This window comes from Mirounga leonina, unplaced genomic scaffold (genome assembly GCF_011800145.1).
Source record: "Mirounga leonina isolate KUSES-001 unplaced genomic scaffold, KU_Mleo_1.0 Mir_91, whole genome shotgun sequence".
NCBI lineage: Eukaryota > Metazoa > Chordata > Mammalia > Carnivora > Phocidae > Mirounga > Mirounga leonina.
In genome coordinates this window covers 13,972,538-13,980,382 of record NW_023270839.1, presented here as the reverse complement: position 1 = coordinate 13,980,382, position 7,845 = coordinate 13,972,538, and the positions used below count along the sequence as shown (strand labels likewise).

Genomic DNA, 7,845 nt, shown 5'->3' with positions numbered 1-7,845 from the left:
TTACAGTGAAGAAGAGGAGTGTCAAAAATAATTTGCATTTTTCACCCTTGATGCTTAGTTCTGACTTAAGAGGGATTGGTTTGATTAGAATTCTGGATAGTGCTATCATTCAGTTACATTGACATTTGGAGTTGATATTTTCCTCCTAATCCTGTACTATGAAAATAGAGATCTAGGGTTTCTCAGACCATGGGGAAGGGCTGCAGAGAAACCTTGATATTCCTGTGATCACTCCTGTGATCCTATATTAATATATAGCTTATTATGACCCTAGAAAGAAGCTGTTCAGTTATGTAAAGAAACTCAGTGTCATGTGCTCTATAGATGATCAGGGGTTTTGAGAGAAGCAACTTCAAACTTGAAAGCATCACCACTGTGGAGATTAATATTGTTTATTTTGATCACAGTGATATGGGAATAATTATGCCTTCTTTAAAAATATTTTTAAATGTCTTAAGATGTTTCATAATATCTTCTCAACAGTTTTTTACATTCTTCATGAAAGACCATCTGGTAGCCAAGAGGCAGCATGGTTAACAAGAAAGAGCTTGAAATCTGAAGTTGGAGTTGGCCTGTAAGTGTGTACTTTTTTTTTTTTTTAAGATTTTATTTATTTGAGAGAGAGAGAGAACACATGAGAGGGGATAGGGTCAGAGGACGAAGCAGACTCCTTGCCGAGCAGGGAGTCCGATGCGGGACTCGATCCCGGGACTCCAGGATCATGACCTGAGCCGAAGGCAGTCGCCCAACCAACTGAGCCACCCAGGCGCCCCTGTAAGTGTGTACTTACTACTATGAGGGCTTGAGAAAATGGCTCCACTCTTCTGAGCTTTTAATTCTACCACATTGTAATTTTTGTGAGAGTTAAAAGCAATGTCAATTTTGTATATGCTGGCACATAGGAGCTCAATGAGTGTTGGTGTTCTACCTTCACTTTTCTTCTTTTCTTCATATACAGTTTCTTTACCAGGTATAAATGCTCATTTACTCTGTTATGGACAGCAAGTATATCATCACAGTGGAAGAAAATGATCCTGCCTAACATTATAGTCTCCAAATCATATAAACAGAGCCTGTAAATAATGCCTCAATGGTTGTCCAATGGTTTTCTTTTTTTTTTAAGATTTTTTATTTATTCATTTGAAAGAGAGATAGAGCACAAGCAGGGGAGAGCAGCAGAGGGAGAGGGAGAAGCAGACTCCCCACTGAGCAGGGAGCCCAATATGGAGCTCTATCCTAGGACCTGGAGATCATGACCTGAGCTGAAGGCAGATGCTTAACCGACTGAGCCACCCAGGCGCCCCTGTCCAGTGGTTTTCAATGACTTTCTTATTTTAATATACTTAAAAAAATTGTAGTACCTTTAACAGTGATTATACAAGCCAAATTACTTCTCTCCCTTTTAATATACTTTTCATGTTATACCGTGTTGGAGACAAATTATAAGAAACTTTAACTTTACACAATTCAGAGCACTCACCATAGCTGTGAATTGTGTATGACTGTTGAATCACAGACCTGTACCTCTGAAACAAATAATACATTATATGTTAAAAAAAAAAGAAGAAGAAGAAGAAGATTGTAGGAGGGGAAGAATGAAGGGGGGGAAATCGGAGGGGGAGACGAACCATGAAAGACTATGGACTCTGAGAAACAAACCGAGGGTTCTAGAGGGGAGGGGGTCAGGGGAGGGGTAGCCTGGTGATGGGTACTAAAGAGGGCATGTACTGCATGGAGCACTGGGTGTTATACGCAAACAGTGAATCATGGAACATTACATCAAAAACTAATGATGTAAATGTATGGTGATTAACATAACATAATAAAAAATATATATATAAAAAAGAAACTTTAACTTTGAGATAAGAAACAAAAGAAAAATGAAAATGAAGACAAATAAGTTAGAAATAGAGATCAGAAAAATTGCAGAGCTCCTGTAACATGCTGGATAAGGAGGCTATTTTTTCAAATATTGCAAAGGTAGGGAAGATCCCCTTTAATTATTTTTTTGAAACTGTTTAATTTTGTCACCTTATTTCCATTTTCTGTTTGAGAGTCTGTGGAAGAACAGCTTAAGACTACTCAGTGGTAGGTTGTTCCTACCCATTCAGCGGCCTGAGCCGTGGGAGCTGTAAAGCAGACTCCAGTGAGCGGCTAAGTGCTCCAGTCCTCAGCAGGGAAGTGCTGAGTAGGGACAGAGGACACCTGCACAACTCCAGACCCGGCTGTGACCTCAGGTTGAATAGCAGTGAGCTCAGGACTTGGAGCCGTCTATCCACCTTGAAATTCCTCCTTGTCACGGTCTTTTCAGCAGTAACCTGCTCTTCTTTCCAATCTCTTGGAAGCAGGATCTCTGTGCAAGGAGAGATGAGGCATGACCACCTGCAGGAGTTCATAGGGTGGTGCCACACATGCTCAAAACGTCCCCAGGTCCGCATTCACCACCTCAGACCTGCTGAGTGTGCTCCCTCATTATGGCATGGGCTGGCAATGCCCGCATAGCACAGAGAAGAGTCTGTGTTACCCAGGGCAATGGTAAGACATCTTTGTGAGAGGCTGGTGTTCGGCCCTGGGATCAGTAACCACCAGAAGACAACCCCAGGATGGCTGCCCAGATCCGGGTCATGAAGCTTCCGAGAGCAAAGCACCAGCAGGAGGAGTGGCTCCAGTAGCAGCAGCAAACCTTAAGAGCTCCCTGGCCAATGTTCCTGGAGGATATGATTCTGACGTCATTGTGGCAACAATGGCACGAGCTGCCAGCAGAAGCATCTCCCAGGTCTCTTCAGATTGATAAGGTAATGCCATCACTTTTCCTTTTGTAGATGACTGTTCCATTTGGAAATGAAGCTTGGTGCCACCTACCTGGTTCTTGGCTGCAAGGAATTTGGGAGCATCCTTCTACATTATTTGTAGGACATCACGGGCTCTAGATGTTCTAAAAGTTTCCCTTTAAGTTATGATAGAGACCCAGAACAACATTGTATGGACTCTTCTGGGTACTGCAGAAAGGCTCTTTTAATTTTGTCAGGCTTATTTTATCCATCATAAGAAAAAATGAATAATTCGTTTAAAACTCATTTTTAAGGCAGTGTTTTGAAAGGGAATAAACAATATTTTAGTGATAAAACTAATCTCTAAAATCTAATTTCACTTGAAATTATTTTTATTATGTGGAGAATTTCATTTGCAGAATACAATCTATCCATTGAAATATTTCAATTATTAAGCAGCAGAACAAAACAACGCTGCCATTATATAGTATTGAGAACTAAGAGATGAGAGCTGATTCTTTTAGCCAACATGGGCTTTGGTAAGACTTGCCTGTTAACCCACAAGTAAAGCTCAATGGATGCAGGACAATGTACTATTGACCAAAAAAGCTTTAAGATGTTGTAAACATTTTTTCGTAAAGACTTACTTATTTACTTTAGAGAGAGAGGGAGAGCAGGAGGAGGGGCAGAGAGAGAGGGAGACAAGCAGACATCCAGAACCTGGATGTGGGGCTCCATTCCAGGACCCTGAGATCATGACCTGAGCCGAAACCAGGAGTTGGATGCTTAACTGACTGAGCCACCCAGGTGCCTGAAGAGCAAGGAATATTGTTTCCTTTTTTTTTAAATTTAAATTCAATTCATTAACACATAATATATTAGTTTCAGAGGTAGAGTTCAGCAATTCATCAGTTTTATATAATACCCAGTGCTCATTACATCATGTGCCCTGCTTACTATCCATCACCCGGTTACCCCACCCCTTCACTCCCTCAGTTTGTTTCCCATGATTAAAGTCTCTTAAGGTTTGTCTCCCACTCTGATTTCGTCTAGTTTTATTTTCCCCTCCCTTTCCCTATGATCCTCTGTTTTGTTTCTTAAGTTCCACATATGAGTGAAATCATATGATAATTGTCTTTTTCTGATTGACTTATTTCACTTAGCATAATACCCTCCAGTTCCATCCACATCATTGAAAATGGCAAGATTTCATTTTTTGATGACTGAGTAGTATTCCATTGTGTATATATACTACATCTTCTTTATCTATTCATCTGTCGATGGACATCTGGGCTCTGTCCATAGTTTGGCTATTGTGGATATTGCTGCTATGAAGATTGGGGTGTTCAGATCATTACATTTGTATCATTGAGGTAAATACTTGGTAGTGCAATTGCTAGGTCGTATGGTAGCTCTATTTTCAACTTTTTGAGGAAACTCCATACTGTTTTCCAGAATGGCTGCACTAGCTTGCATTCCTACCAACTGTGTAAGAGGGTTCTCCTTTCTCCACATCCTCACCAACATCTGTCATTTCCTGATTGTTAATTTTAGCCATTCTAACTGGTGTGAGGTGGTATCTCCTTGTGGTTTTGATTTGTATTTCCCTGAAGGCGCGTGATGTTGAGCATTTTTTCATGTGTCTGTTGGCCATTTATATGACTTCTTTGGAGAAATATCTGTTCATGTCTTTGCTTATTTCTTGATTAGATTATTTATTCTTTGGGTGTTGAGTTTGATAAGTTCTTTATAGATTTTTGGATATTAGCCCTTTACCTGATGAGACATTTCCAAATATATTCTCTCATTCTGTTGGTTGTCTTTTGGTTTTGTCAACTGTTTCCTTTGCTGTGCAAAAGCTTTTTTATCTTGATGAAGTCCCCCAACAGTTTATTTTTGCCCTTGCTTCCCTTGCTTTGGAGACATGCCTAGCAAGAAGTTGCTGTGGCTGAGGTCACAGAATTTGCTGCCTGTGTTCTCCTCTAGGATTTTGATGGATTCTTGTCTCACATTTAGGTTTTTCATCCATTTTGAGTCTATTTTTGAGTGTGGTATAAGGAAATGGTCCGGTTTCATTCTTCTGCATGTGGCTGTCCAATTTTCCTATTTGTTTAAGAGACTGTCTTTTTTCCATTGGATATTCTTTCCTGCTTTGTCATGGATTAGTTGACCATAGAGTTCAGGGTCCATTTCTGGGCTCTCTATTCTGTTCCATTGATCTATGTGTCTGGTTTTGTGCCAGCACCATACGGTCTTGATGATTACAGTTTTGTAATAGGGCTTGAAGTCCAGAATTGTGATGCCACCAGCTTTGGTTTTCTTTTTCAATATTCCTTTGGCTATTCAGGGTCTTTTGTGGTTTCATACAAATTTTAGGATTATTTGCTCCAGCTCTGTGAAAAGAGTTGATGGCATTTTGATAGGGATTGCATTGAATGTATAGATTGCTCTAGGTAGCATAGACATTTAAAAAATATTTGTTCTCCTAATCCATGATCATGGAATGTTTTTCCATTTCTTTGTGTCTTTCCCAGTTTCTTTCATGAGTGTTCTATAGTTTTCTGAGTACAGATCCTTTGCCTCTTTGGTTAGGTTATTCCTAGATATCTTTTAGTTTTTGGTGCAATTGTAAATGGGATCAACTCCTTAATTTCTATTTCTTTTGTCTCATTGTTAGTGTATAGAAATGCAACTGATTTATGTGTATTGATTTTATATCCTGCCACTTTATTGAATTCCTGTATGAGTTCTAGCAATTTTGGGGTAGAGTCTTTTGGGTTTTCCACGTAAAGTATTATGTCATCTGTGAAGAGTGAGAGTTTGACTTCTTTGCTGATTAGGATGCATTTTATTTCTTTTTGTTGTCTCATTGCTGAGGCTATGGCTACTAGTACTATGTTGAACAGCAGTGGTGATAGTGGACATCCCTGTCGTGTTCCTGGCCTAGGGGGAAAAGCTCTGTTTTTCCCCATTGAGAATGATATTCACCGTAGGCTTTTAGTATATGGCCTTTATGATATTGAGGTATGTTCCCTCTATCTCCATATTGTGAAGAGTTTTAATCGAGAAAAGATGCTATACTTTGTCAAATGCTTTTTCTGCATCTATTGAGAGGATCATATAGTCCTTATCCTTTCTTTTATTAATGTAGTATATCACATTGATTGATTGGTGGATGTTCAACCACCCTTGCAGCCCAGGAATAAATCCCACTTGGTCGTGCTGCATAATCCTTTTAATGTACTGATGGATCCTATTAGCTAGTATCTTGGTGAGAATTTCTGCATCCATGCTCATCAGGGATATTGGTGGAGTCTTTGGTTTTGGAATTAGGCAATGCTGGCCTCATAGAAAGAGTTGGAAGTTTTCCTTCCATTTCTATTTTTTGGAACAGTTTCAGGAGAATAGGTATCAATTCTTCTTTAAATGTTTGGTGGAATTCTCCTTGGAAGCCATCTGGCCCTGGGCTCTTGTTTGTTGGGAGATTTTTTGATAACTGCTTCAGTTTCCTTGCTGGTTATGGATCTGTTCAGGTTTTCTATTTCTTCCTGTTTCAGTTTTGGTAGTTTATACATCTCTAAGAATGCATCCATTTCTTCCAGATTGCCTAATTTGTTGGTATATAGTTGCTCATAATATGTTCTTATAATTGTTTGTATTTCTTCGGTGTTGGTTGTGATCTCTCCCCTTTCATTCATGATTTTATTAATTTGGGTCCTTTTATGTTTTTGATAAGCCTGGCCAGGGTTTTATCAATCATATTAATTCTTTCAGAGAACCAGCTCCTACTTTCGTTAATCTGTTCTATTGTTCTTTTGGTTTCTATTTCATTGATTTCTGCTCTAATCTTTACTAACTCTCTTCTGCTGGGTTTAGGTTCTATATGCTGTTCTTTCTCCAGCTCCTTTAGGTGTAAGGTTAGGTTGTGTATTTGAGACCTTTCTTGTTTCTTGAGAAAGGCTTGTATTGCTTTCCTCTTAGGACAGACTTTGCTGCATCCCAAAGGTTTTGAACCATTGTGTTTTCATTTGTTTTGTGAATTTTTAAAATTATTCCTTAATTTCCTCGTTGACCCATTCATTCTTCAGTAGGATTCTCTTTAACCTCCATGTATTTGAGTTCTTTCCAAATTTCTTCTTGTGATTGAGTTCCAGTTTCAAAGCACTGTCGTCTGTAAATATGCAGGTAATGATCTCAATCTTTTGGTACCAGTTGAGACCTGATTTGTGACCCAGTATGGAATCTATTCTGGAGAGTGTTCCATGTGCACTCAAGAAGAATGTGTATTCTGTTGCTTTAGGGTAGAGTGCTTTGAATATATCTGTGAAGTCTATCTGGTCCAGTGTGTCATTCAAAGCCCTTGTTTCCTTGTTGATCTTCCGCTTAGATGAGTTGTCCATTTTAGTGAGTGGGGTGTTAAAGTCCCCTACTATTATTGTATTATCAATGTGTTTCTTTAATTTTGTTATTAATTGCTTTATATAATTGACTGCTCCCATGTTAGGGAGCATAATTAAATTATGATATAATGTCCTTCCTCATCTCTTATTACAGTCTTTGATTTAAAATCTAATTTGTCTGATATAAGGATTGCCACCCCAGCTTTCTTTTGATGTCCATTAGCATGATAAATGTTTTTCCATTCTCTCACTTTAAATGTGGAGGTGTCTTTGGGTCTAAAATGAGTCTCTTGCAGACAGCATATCAATGGGGCTTGCTTTTCTATCCAATCTGATACCCTGTGTCTTTTGATTGGGGCATTTTGTCCATTTATATTCAGATTAACTTTTGAAAGATATGAATTTAGTGCCATTGTATTGCCTGTAAAGTCACTGTTTCTGTATATTGTCTCTGTTTCTTTCTGGTCTATGTTACTTTTGGGCTCTCTCTTTGATTAAAGTATCCCCTTTAATATTTCTTGCAGAGCTGGTTTAGTGATCACAAATTCTTTTAGTTTCTGTTTGTCCTGGAAGCTTTTTAAATCTCTCCTTCTATTTTGAATGACAGCATTGCTGGATAAAGTATTCTTGGCTGTATCCTGAATATATCATGCCAGTCCTTTCTGCCTTGCCAG

General features: G+C 38.9%; 1 pseudogene; it reads right to left on the bottom strand.

Annotated features, from left to right (window-relative positions):
- Positions 1 to 2,154: 2,154 nt before the first annotated feature.
- LOC118003539 lies at positions 2,155 to 3,735 on the bottom strand (annotated as a pseudogene).
- Between the last annotated feature and the right edge of the window lie 4,110 nt (positions 3,736 to 7,845).